Source organism: Arachis ipaensis, chromosome B6 (genome assembly GCF_059453495.1).
Source record: "Arachis ipaensis isolate K30076 ecotype BB chromosome B6, ASM5945349v1, whole genome shotgun sequence".
NCBI classification, from domain to species: domain Eukaryota; kingdom Viridiplantae; phylum Streptophyta; class Magnoliopsida; order Fabales; family Fabaceae; genus Arachis; species Arachis ipaensis.
Window position 1 is genome coordinate 36,248,908 of NC_142441.1, and position 12,971 is coordinate 36,261,878.

Consider the following 12,971-nt stretch of genomic DNA (forward strand, 5'->3'; position numbering starts at 1 on the left):
CAAAAAAACTAATTTTTATCATATCTTTTCAAAAATATCTTCTCATCTTATCTTTTTCAAAAATTTGATTTCAAAATATCTTTTCTAACTTCCTAACTTCTTATCTTTTCAAAATTTGTTTCAACTAACTAACTAACTTTTTGTTTGTTTCTTATCTTTTTCAAAACCACCTAACTAACTCTCTCTCTCTAATTTTCGAAAATATCTTCCCTCTTTTTCAAAATTTCTTTTTAATTAACTAATTATTTCAATTTTTAAAATCTTAATTTTCAAAAATTGCTAACATTTTTCAAAAACTATTTTCGAAAATTACTAACTCTTTTTCAAAAATTATTTTCAAAAATCCTCTCCCTCTCTCATCTTATTCTATTTATTTATTCATCTACTAACAATAAGGAACCTCTTTACTGTGACATAGAGGATTCCTCTTCTTTTCTTTTTCTCTTCTCTTTCTTATGAGCAGGGACAAAGAAAAAAGCATTCTTGTTGAAGCTGATCCAGAACCTGAAAGGACTCTGAAGAGAAAACTAAGAGAAGCTAAATTACAACAATCCAGAGACAACCTTATTGAAAATTTTGAACAAGTAAAGGAGATGGCAGCCGAAAATAATAATAATGCAAGGAGAATGCTTGGTGACTTCACTGCACCTAATTCCAATTTACATGGAAGAAGCATCTCCATTCCTACCATTGGAGCAAACAACTTTGAGCTGAAACCTCAATTAGTTTCTCTGATGCAGCAGAACTGCAAGTTTCATGGACTTCCATCTGAAGATCCTTTTCAGTTCTTAACTGAATTCTTGCAGATCTGTGATACTGTTAAGACTAATGGAGTAGATCCTGAAGTCTACAGGCTCATGCTTTTCCCTTTTGCTGTAAGAGACAGAGCTAGAGTGTGGTTGGACTCTCAACCCAGAGATAGCCTGAACTCTTGGGATAAGCTGGTCACGGCTTTCTTAGCCAAGTTCTTTCCTCCTCAAAAGCTTAGTAAACTTAGAGTGGACGTTCAGACCTTCAGACAGAAAGAAGGTGAATCCCTCTATGAAGCTTGGGAGAGATACAAAGGATTGACCAAAAAGTGTCCTACTGACATGCTTTCAGAATGGACCATCCTGGATATCTTCTATGATGGTTTGTCTGAATTGGCAAAGATGTCATTGGATACTTCTGCAGGTGGATCCATTCACCTAAAGAAAATACCTGCAGAAGCTCAAGAACTCATTGACATGGTTGCTAATAACCAGTTCATGTACACTTCTGAGAGGAATCCTGTGAGTAATGGGACGCCTATGAAGAAGGGAGTTCTTGAAATTGATACTCTGAATGCCATATTGGCTCAGAATAAAATATTGACTCAGCAAGTCAATATGATTTCCCAGAGTCTGAATGGAATGCAAGCTACATCCAACAGTACTCAAGAGGCATCTTCTGAGGAAGAAGCTTATGATCCGGAGAACCCTGCAATAGCAGAGTTAAAATACATGGGTGAACCATATGGAAACACCTATAACTCATCATGAAGAAATCATCCAAATTTCTCATGGAAGGATCAAAAGCCTCAACAAGGCTTTAATAATGGTGGAAGAAACAGGTTTAGCAATAGCAAGCCTTTTCCATCATCCACTCAGCAACAGACAGAAAATTCTGAGCAGAATCCATCTAGCTTAGCAAACTTAGTCTCTGATCTATCTAAGGCCACTGTGAGTTTCATGAATGAAACAAGGTCTTCCATTAGAAATTTGGAAGCACAAGTGGGCCAGCTGAGTAAAAGGATCACTGAAATCCCTCCTAGTACTCTCCCAAGCAATACAGAAGAGAATCCAAAAGGAGAGTGCAAGGCCATTGACATAAGCACCATGGCCGAACCTGTAAGGGAAGGAGAGGACGTGAATCCCAAGGAGGAAGACCTCCTGGGACGTCCAGTGGTCAATAAGGAGCTTCCCTCTGAGGAACCAAAGGACTCTGAGGCTCATCTAGAGACCATAGAGATTCCATTGAACCTCCTTATGCCATTCATGAGCTCTGATGAGTATTTCTCTTCTGAAGAGAATGAGGATGTTACTGAAGAGCAAACTGCCAAGTTTCTTGGTGCAATCATGAAGCTGAATGCCAAATTATTTGGTATTGAAACTTGCGAAGATGAACCTCCCTTGTTCATCAATGAACTAAGTGATCTGGATCAACTGACATTGCCTCAGAAGAGACAGGATCCTGGAAAGTTCATAATACCTTGTACCATAGGCACCATGATCTTTAAGGCTCTGTGTGACCTTGGTTCAGGAATAAACCTCATGCTACTCTCTGTAATACAGAAACTGGGAATCTATGGGGTGCAAGCTGCTAGAATCTCATTAGAAATGGCAGATAATTCAAGAAAACAGGCTTATGGACAAGTAGAGGACGTGTTAGTAAAGGTTGAAGGCCTTTACATCCCTGCTGATTTCATAGTCCTGGATACTGGAAAGGAAGAGGATGAATCCATCATCCTAGGAAGACCTTTCCTAGCCACAGCAAGAGCTGTGATTGATGTGGACAGAGGAGAATTGATCCTTCAATTAAATAAGGACAACCTTGTGTTTACAACTCAAGGATCTCTCTCTGCATCCATGGAGAGGAACCAGAAAAAGCTTCTCTCAAAGCAGAGTCAACCAAAGCCCCACAGTCAGACTCTAAGTTTGGTGTTGGGAGGCCACAACCAAACTCTAAGTTTGGTGTTGAACTCCCATATCCAAACTCTAAGTTTGGTGTTGGAGAGTCTCAACAATGCTCTGAACATCTGTGAGGCTCCATGAGAGCCCACTATCAAGCTATTGACATTAAAGAAGCGCTTATTGGGAGGTAACCCAATTTTTATTTATCTAACAATATTTTTCTTAGTTATATGTCTTTATAGGTTCATGATCATGTGGAGTCACAAAATAAATATAAAAATTGAAAACGGAATCAAAAACAGCAGAAGAAAAATCACACCCTGGAGGAAGCATCTACCTGGCGTTCAACGCCCAGAACAAGCATGGTTCTGGCGTTCAACACCAGAAATGGGCAACAAATGGGCGTTGAACGCCCAAAATAGGCACCAACCTGGCACTGAACGCCCAGAGTTGTGTGCAAGGGCATTTTACATGCCTAATTTGGTGTAAGGTTGTAAATCCTTGAATACCTCAGGATCTGTGGACCCCACAGGATCCCCACCTACCTCCACTCACTTCTTCTCATCCCTCACCACTCTCTTTCACACAATCCCATAAACACTCTTCCCCAAAACCCTTCACCAATCACCTCAATCCCTCTTCCCCATCACCTCTTCACCACTCACATCCATCCACTCTTCCCCATAAACCTACCTCATAAACTCCACCTACCTTCAAAATTCAAAATCAACTTCCCACCCAAACCCACCATACATGGCCGAAACTTAACCCCCCTCCCTCCCCTATATAAAGCCTTCCATTCTTCCTCATTTTCACACAACACAACCCTCTCTTCTCTTCTTGGCCGAAACACAACCCCTTCTCCCTCTCCTCCATTTTTTCTTCTTCTTCATCTATTCTTTCTTCTCTTGCTCGAGGGCGAGCAAAATTCTAAGTTTGGTGTGGTAAAAGCATAAGCTTTTTGTTTTTCCATTACCATTGATGGCACCTAAGACCGGAGAATCCTCTAGAAAGGGGAAAGGGAAGACAAAAGCTTCCACATCTGAGTCATGGGAGATGGAAAGATTCATCTCCAAAGCTCATCAAGACCACTTCTATGATGTTGTGGCCAAGAAGAAGGTGATCCCCGAGGTCCCTTTCAAACTCAAAAGAAATGAGTATCCGGAGATCCGACATGAAATTCAAAGAAGAGGTTGGGAAGTTCTAACAAATCCCATCCAACAAGTCGGCATCCTAATGGTTCAAGAGTTCTATGCCAATGCATGGATCACCAAGAACCATGATCAAAGTAAGAACCCGGATCCAAAGAACTATGTTACAATGGTTCGGGGGAAATACTTAGATTTTAGTCCGGAGAATGTAAGGTTGGCATTCAACTTGCCAAACATGGAAGAGAACACACGCCCCTACACAAGGAGAGTCAACTTTGATCAAAGGTTGGACCAAGTCCTTATGGACATATGTGTGGAAGGAGCTCAATGGAAGATTGACTCCAAAGGCAAGCCGGTTCAACTAAGAAGATTGGACCTCAAGCCTGTGGCTAGAGGATGGTTGGAATTCATCCAATGCTCCATCATCCCCACTAGCAACCGATCTGAAGTTACTGTGGATCGGGTCATCATGATCCATAGCATCATGATTGGAGAAGAGGTGGAAGTTCATGAGATTATACCTCAAGAACTCTATAAGGTGGCTGACAAGTCCTCCACTATGGCAAGGTTAGCCTTTCCTCACCTCATTTGCCACCTATGCAATTCGGCTGGGATTGACATAGAGGGAGATATCCTCATTAAAGAGGACAAGCCCATCACTAAGAAAAAGATAGAGTAAGCAAGAGAGCCCATTCATGGAGGTCAAAAAGCGTATGAAGCTCATCACCATGAGATCCCGGAAATGCCTCAAATGCACTTTCCTCCACAAAACTATTGGGAGCAAATCAACACCTCCCTAGGAGAATTGAGTTCCAATATGGGACAACTAAGGGTGGAACATCAAGAGCACTCCATCATCCTTCATGAAATAAGAGAAGATCAAAAAGCAATGAGGGAGGAGCAACAAAGACAAGGAAGAGACATAGAAGAGTTCAAGGACATCATTGGTTCCACAAGAAGAAAATGCCACCATCACTAAGGTGGACTCATTCCTTGTTCTTACATTCTCTGTTTTTCGTTTTCTATGTTAAGTGCTTATCTGTGTTTGTGTCTTCATTACATGATCATTAGTAGTCAGTAACTTTGTCTTAAAGTTATGAATGTCCTATGAATCCATCACCTCTCTTAAATGAAAAATGTTTTAATTCAAAAGAACAAGAAGTACATGAGTTTCGAATTTATCCTTGAACTTAGCTTAATTATATTGATGTGGTGACAATGCTTCTTGTTTTCTGAATGTATGCTTGAACAGTGCATATGTCTTTTGAAGTTGTTGTTTATGAATGTTAAATATGTTGGCTCTTGAAAGAATGATGACAAGGAGACATGTTATTTGATAATCTGAAAAATCATAAAAATGATTCTTGAAGCAAGAAAAAGCAGCAAAGAACAAAGCTTGCAGAAAAAAAAAAGGCAAAAAAAAATAGAAAGAAAAAGCAAGCAGAAAAAGCCAAAAGCTCTTAAAACCAAGAGGCAAGAGCAAAAAGCCAATAACCCTTAAAACCAAAAGGCAAGGGCAAATAAAAAGGATCCCAAGGCTTTGAGCATCAGTGGATAGGAGGGCCTAAAGGAATAAAATCCTGGTCTAAGCGGCTAAACCAAGCTGTCCCTAACCATGTGCTTGTGGCGTGTAGGTGTCAAGTGAAAACTTGAGACTGAGCGGTTAAAGTCAAGGTCCAAAGCAAAAAAAGAGTGTGCTTAAGAACCCTGGACACCTCTAATTGGGGACTTTAGCAAAGCTGAGTCACAATCTGAAAAGGTTCACCCAATTATGTGTCTGTGGCATTTATGTATCCGGTGGTAATACTGGAAAACAAAGTGCTTAGGGCCACGGCCAAGACTCATAAGGTAGCTGTGTTCAAGAATCATCATACTAAACTAGGAGAATCAATAACACTATCTGAACTCTGAGTTCCTATAGATGCCAATCATTCTGAACTTCAATAGATAAAGTGAGATGCCAAAACTATTCAAGAGGCAAAAAGCTATAAGTCCCGCTCATATGATTGAAGCTCTGTTTCATTGATAGTTTGGAATTTATAGTATATTCTCTTCTTTTTATTCTATTTGATTTTTAGTTGCTTGGGGACAAGCAACAATTTAAATTTGGTGTTCTGATGAGCGGATAATTTATACGCTTTTTGGCATTGTTTTTAGTATATTTTTAGTAGGATCTAGTTACTTTTAGGGATGTTTTCATTAGTTTTTATGTTAAATTCACATTTCTGGACTTTACTATGAGTTTGTGTGTTTTTCTGTGATTTCAGGTATTTTCTGGCAGAAATTGAGGGACTTGAGCAAAAATCAGATTCAGAGGTTGAAGAAGGACTGCTGATGCTGTTGGATTCTGACCTCCCTGCACTCAAAGTAGATTTTCTGGAGCTAAAGAACTTGAACTGGCGCGCTTCCAATTGCGTTGGAAAGTAGACATCCAGGGCTTTCCATAAATGTATAATAGTCCATACTTTGCCCAAGTTTAGATGACGCAAACTGGCATTCAACGCCAGCTCTCTGCCCAATTCTGGCATCCAGCGCCAGAAACAAGCTGCAAAGTGGAGTTCAACGCCCAAAATGGCACAAAAGCTGGCGTTCAACTCCAAGAATGACCTCTCCACGTGTAGACTTCAAGCTCAGCCCAAGCACACACCAAGTGGGCCCCGGAAGTAGATTTATGCATCAATTTACTTACTTCTGTAAACCCTAGTGACTAGTCTATTATAAATAGAACTTTTTATCATTGTATTCACAGTCTGGGTTACTCCGGTTTCCCTCTGGGGCCGAGACCAATGAACTTCATCATTACTTATGTATTTTCATACGGTAGAGTTTCTGCACTCCATAGATTAAGGTGTGGAGCTCTGCTGTTCCTCAAAGATTAATGCAAAGTACTACTGTTTTCTATTCAATTCATCTTATTTCGCTTCCAAGATATTCATTCGCACTTCAACCTGAATGTGATGAACGTGACAATCATCATCATTCCCTATGAACGCGTTCCTGACAACCACTTCCGTTCTACATTAGATTGAATGAGTATCTCTGAGATCTCTTAATCGGAATCTTCGTGGTGTAAGCTAGAATGATGGCGGCATTCAATAGAATCCGAAAAGTCTAAACCTTGTCTGTGGTATTCCGAGTAGGATTCAATGACTGAATGACTGTGACAAGCTTCAAACTTGTGATTGCTGGGCGTAGTGACAGACACAAAAAGATAGTAAATCCTATTCCAACATGATCGAGAACCGACAGATGAATAGCCGTGCCGTGACAGGGTGCGTTGACCATTTTCACTGAGAGGATAGGATGTAACCATTGACAAGGGTGATGCCTCCAGACGATTAGCCGTGCCGTGACAGGGCATTTGGATCATTTTCCCGAGAGAAGACCGAAAGTAGCCCTTGACAATGGTGACGCATTACATAAAGCCAGCCATGGAAAGGAGTAAGACTGATTGGATGAAGATAGCAGGAAAGCAGAGGTTCAGGGGAACGAAAGCATCTCTATTCGCTTATCTGAAATTCTCACCAAAGCTTTCATAAGTATTTCTATCCCTATTTTATTAATTATTTTCGAAAACCCCATTACTATTTTATATCCACCTGACTGAGATTTACAAGGTGACCATAGCTTGCTTCATACCAACAATCTCCGTGGGATTCGACCCTTACTCACGTAAGGTATTACTTGGACGACCCAGTGCACTTGCTGGTTAGTTGTGCGAAGTTGTGAACCATGGTATTGGCATCATGTTTTTGGCGCCATTACCAGGGAAAGAAAGAGCGATGAATTTTACATAATCAAAGTGTAATCACAATTTCTGCGCACCATGCGTTTAGCACAATTTCCATCGACGCGATCGCCTGCCTCATGCGATTGCGTCATTCACTCTTTTAGCTATTCCATGCGATCGCGCCACTGACGCGATCGCGTCAACCACAATTTCAGCCCATCCACGCGACAGCGTGCCCCACGCGATCGCGTGGATTCAAATTTATAACCCCCTCAGTCACGCGAACCCTACCAGCGCCCCCCCCCCCCCAAACCCCTCTCTTCCCTCTCTTCTTCTCCAATCACACCACCACCACCCAGCCACCACCACCGAACCACCATCACGCCGCCGACCACCCAGACGCTGCCGCCACCCACCTCCCTTCCTCCTTCCCCCTTCTTTCTTCTTCTTCCTTCTTCTTTCCCCTCCAATGCCACTGCCCCCCCCCCTCCGCAAGCACCACCCATCACCGCCGCCCCGTCACCACTGCCCAGCGCCACCCACACGCCCCCTCCCCCCCTTCCCCTATTACCTCCTACCCCCATTACCCTCTACCTTTCCCTCCCTTCCTCCGAACAGCAGCCACTGCCGCCGCGCCACCCTCTTTCGCCGTGCCGGACGCCACCGCCGTCATCCCCAGCCACCTCTCTGCCCCACTCTCTTTCTTACACCTACCAGGTTCCGATGAACGCCACCCTTCTATCCTTCGTAGTTAATTCATATTTTTCTATTTATGTTCGTCATTAGGCTAGTTAGATATGCATGTTGTAGTGGATTTTAGGTTGTTAGGTAGCCTAGGATGTGGTTAGTGGATTTAGGTCTGTTTAATTGCACTGTTCGTGTTTCTTGTTTCATTATTTTTGCAAGCTGTTGCTGTGATGTTAGTTTGGTTCATATGCTGTAATTTCTTGTTTCATGCTGCTCTTTACTCTTATTTTTCATGTTCCTATTCCTTATATGTAATTGCAGCTGTATTTTTTATTCATATGAACTATTTTGTTGTTGTTTATTTTCTGGAACAATCCAATTTTAGCCGGAATACTGCCCAAATCTCTGTAAAATGTTTCCATTCATGTCTTGATTTTGGCATTTTCAACTGTGCTTTCCTTAGATTTAACCAAAATAATTCATGAATGCCAGGGCAAGCTTTCTTATTCTTTTTTATTTCTTGGTTCATAATTTGCATTTTTGATGTTTGATTCCAATTTTCACTATTTCTATATCTATTTGAATCATCATCAACTTGTTTTCCTTATTTGGATACGAGTTACTTATAGCTTCTAACTGTGAATGCTTGTTACTTAGAAACTTATCCTTATGCACTAACTCACTAATTTTAACTTCCTGAACTCTTTTTCAATTCTAACCAAACTAACCTTTCAAAACATCTCTTCTGGTTTTTCACTTTCTTTTAACCTTCTAATCATGGCATACTGATAATTTTTTCCTAATTAACATGTCTTCTATTACATTTTGGATTGTGAATTCTTCTTTTCGGACTTTTAACTCCTATACAATCCTTAATGCACATTTACTTAACTCATTTTCCTTATCCTTTTGCTCTTTTGCCACTTTTTGTCTCTTTTGACTATTTGCCTATTTGTTTTCCTATTTTTATTATATCCTGGTTTTCTGTTTTTCAGGATGTCTGCCAGCTAAAGAAAAGGAAAAGCAAAGGCAACTACTGGCAAACGTAAAAGAGGAGAATCTGCCATGTCCATCTTAGATATCATGCACGATGACTCCTGGCGGGAGAAAAACTTTACCCCGCAGGAGAAAGCTGACCAGCTAATCCCTGCTATCCTCTGCAGCAGGCAGATCTTCCGATCACCACCACAAATACTCCAGCTACCCGTCCTTCCAGTGATGACACCCCTTCACACCCTGCTTGAGTGAGCATCGAGGACGATGCTTCATTTTAAGTGTGGGGAGGTTGCCATCTCTGGCGTATTTTTTTGGTGAACCACTACAGACTCTTTATTTTATTTTGCTACTTTTCTGTATTTTTATTTTTATTTTTATTTTTATTCTCCCAGTACTTATACATTACTATTTTTATGTATTTTTACTCTATTTCTACATTTTGTATTTTTAGTTCATATTTTAGCCATTTAGTTTAGTAGCAATTCTAACTTATTAGTTATAGAAATTGTGGATTAATTAGTATAGTTTACCCTTTTTAGCATAAGATAGCTTAGTTTAATTTAAAAATATAAAAAGGGAGTAAACTAGGAACTTGAACATAATAGAAACAATCCACACGACTTGTATATATAGCATTACATGTTAGTTAGTTAACAACATTTCATCAAGGAGAAACACTAGAACTTTAAAGCCACCTTAAGTTTTACATTGAGAATAATGGGAATTTTTAACTAAACCTGCATGACATACATAATTGATAAATGATTTTTGAGCTAGAGAACACACAGCCTGTGAGTTTTGAGCTTAATTGTATGGTTACATTCAAACCATAATTTTTATTCCTGTGTGTTCCACCCTTCTTATTTATTCTGGTGTTCTTTATTTTGTTTTAATCTATATGTCTGATTATAGAATAGAAATACATACCAAGAGAGTGATTGAGGCCATTGTTTAATTTTAGCTCACTTATCCCAAAATAGTCTACCCTTTACATCAACCTTCTTAGCCCCACCTTGAGCCTTTAAATCCCCTTTTATTCTATAAACTACATTACTAGCCTTAAGCAGAAAAATAAAATGAAAATCCCAAGTTGAATCCTTGGTTAGCTTAAGATAGAATTGTGTAATTGTTTAAGTGTGGGAAACCTATTGGGAACATGGATGATAAAAACAAAAGGTAGAAAAGTTGAAAAAAAATAAAGTTGTTCAAATAAAAATTTTGGGAAGCATGCTCATGTAAAATCAAATAATTGAATTACCATGTACATTAAAAAAAGTGTTATTTTTCAGTAGTTAAATAAAGGGGACACAAAAAGAATTCCCCAAATGTGAAATAAAGCAATGCACATGGGATAAAAAAATAATAATAAATATTAAAACATGAGCATGTAACATCAAAAGTGGGAAAATATGGGAACATAGGTAAAGAAGCTTTGCTTTAGAAAGTATGTATGTTAGGTGAGATCTTAGACTAATTAAGGATTCACTTATTAGCTCACTTAGCCTTATACATATACCCTTACCTTTACCTTGACCCCATTACAACCTTAATTCAAGACCTCATGATTTTTGGTATGTCTATATTCTATAATTGTTGATTGGTTAGATGAAGAACAAAGTTATAGAAAGTAAGAATAAAAAGAAGAATAGAGTGATTAACTCAATAAACACTGAGTGACTAGAGAGTAAACACAAAATCCAGTGATGGTTCAATAGCTCATTAACATATATCTCTGCTGAAATTATTAATTGTCTTGCAAGTTTATAAAATGTTTTTCTCTCCCATTTCAATTGTAAAGGCACTTTATCAACTATCTAAGGTTTGGCTATATATATATATATATATATATATATATATATATATATATATGACTCCTTGAAAATGTGAATTAATTCAACTACATGCAAGCTTTATATACAAGTGAATAAAAATTAGAATTGCATGATGCATCTAGGTAGTTGCATTTAGATTAAATTGCATTGCATGACATTCCACCACTTTAACCTAACATTACTCTTGGACTTAGCATGAGGACATGCTATTGTTTAAGTGTGGGGAGGTTGATAAACCCATATTTTATGATATATTTTGTATTTAATCTGAGTGATTTATTCAATCCTTCACCCACTTATTCATATTAATTGCATGGTTTTACTTTCCCTTCCTTATTATGTGATGTATGTGAAAAACATGTTTCCTATGCTTTAAAATTAATTATTTTAATCACCTTTATTTCCATTCGATGCCGTGATTAGTGTGTTGAGTAGTTTCAGATCTTCTAAGGCAGGAATGACTTAAAGGATGGAAAGGAAACATACAAAAATGGAAGGAAAGCACAAAACAGAGTTTTTGAAGAAACTGGCAGCACGCGATCGCATGGGCGACGCGGCCGCATGCCAGCGCAAAAAGGTATTGACGCGGCCAGATGACTGACGCGACCGCGCGCCTCGAGCAAAACACATATGACGCGGTCGCATGACTGACGCGACCACGTGACAAGGAAAACTCTGAATGACGCGACCGCGTGACCCACGCGGACGCGTGACAGAGGCCACGCACCAGAAATTGCAGAAAACGCTCATAGCAAATTCTGAAGCCCTTTTTGGCCCAAATCCAAGTCCAGAAGGCATAAACCAGAGGTTATGAAGTGGGGGAATGCATCCATTCAAGGAGAGTCTCCACTTTAGTTAGTTTTCATGATTTAGATTTAGTTTAGAGAGAGGTTCTCTCCTCTCTCTTCTCTCATTAGGGTTTAGGATTTCTCTTAGTTTTAGGAGTGACTCTCGATCCCAAGTTCAATGTTCCTTTACTTTAAGCTTCCCTTTCACTCTTTATTCATTCCATTACTTTAGTTGGTTATTTGATGTTGCAATTTGATTTATGAATTCTTTCATGTTACAGATTACTCTTTTGAATTAATGTTATTTGAGGTATTTCAGTTTATTATTGCTTTTCTTTTATTTACATTATTGTTATTCCCATCTGAAGGCATTTTTATTCCAGTAGATTTACTTTTCTCCTTTTGGTCTTGGTTAAGAAATCAGTAACTCAGGAGTTATCAAACTCAAACATGAATGATAATTGTTATCTTGTTAATTAAATTGAACTTCAATAATCCCAATCTTTTCTTAGGAAATAAATAGGATCCGAAGATCAAACCAATTAATCCCTTGACCTTCCTTTATCTTAGTAAAGGTTAACAAAGTGGAATTAAGATTCAATTCTCATCATCATTGATAAGGGTAACTAGGATAGGACCTCCAATTTCTCATACCTTGCCAAAAGTTTATTTACAGTTATTTATTTATTTTACTTGCCATTTAAATTGCTTGTTCTTCATTTACTTTATTTGCTAATTAGACTATTCGCTCCTCATTCTCAAAACCCCAATTTACAATCTCCATAACCAATAATAAGAACATACTTCCCTGCAGTTCCTTGAGAAGACGACCCGATGTTTGAATACTTCGGTTATCAATTTATTTAGGGGTTTGTTACTTGTGACAACCAAAACGTTTGTAAGAAAGGTTGATTGCTTGGTTTAGTAACTATACTTGCAACGAGAGTTTACTATAACCTCTAAACCATCAATCTTCAGTTCTTCACACCTCTTTTATAGTTGAATTGAGTCTCCTTTGTGGTTGCACAATTGGTTTAGCATCATCTTCAAGAAGGATCTTGTGCATACACTTGGTTGGACTAATTCCTTTCAAGTCACTAATGGTCCACCCAAGAGCTATTTTATGGCTCCTGAGT

At 39.0% G+C, this 12,971-nt stretch overlaps 1 non-coding gene across 1 annotated transcript; it reads right to left on the minus strand.

Moving 5' to 3' along the window:
- Window positions 1-989: 989 nt before the first annotated feature.
- Window positions 990-1,097, minus strand: LOC148555140 (small nucleolar RNA R71). The gene has a single exon (XR_015886649.1). It is a non-coding gene; the product is annotated as a small nucleolar RNA R71 (small nucleolar RNA).
- Between the last annotated feature and the right edge of the window lie 11,874 nt (window positions 1,098-12,971).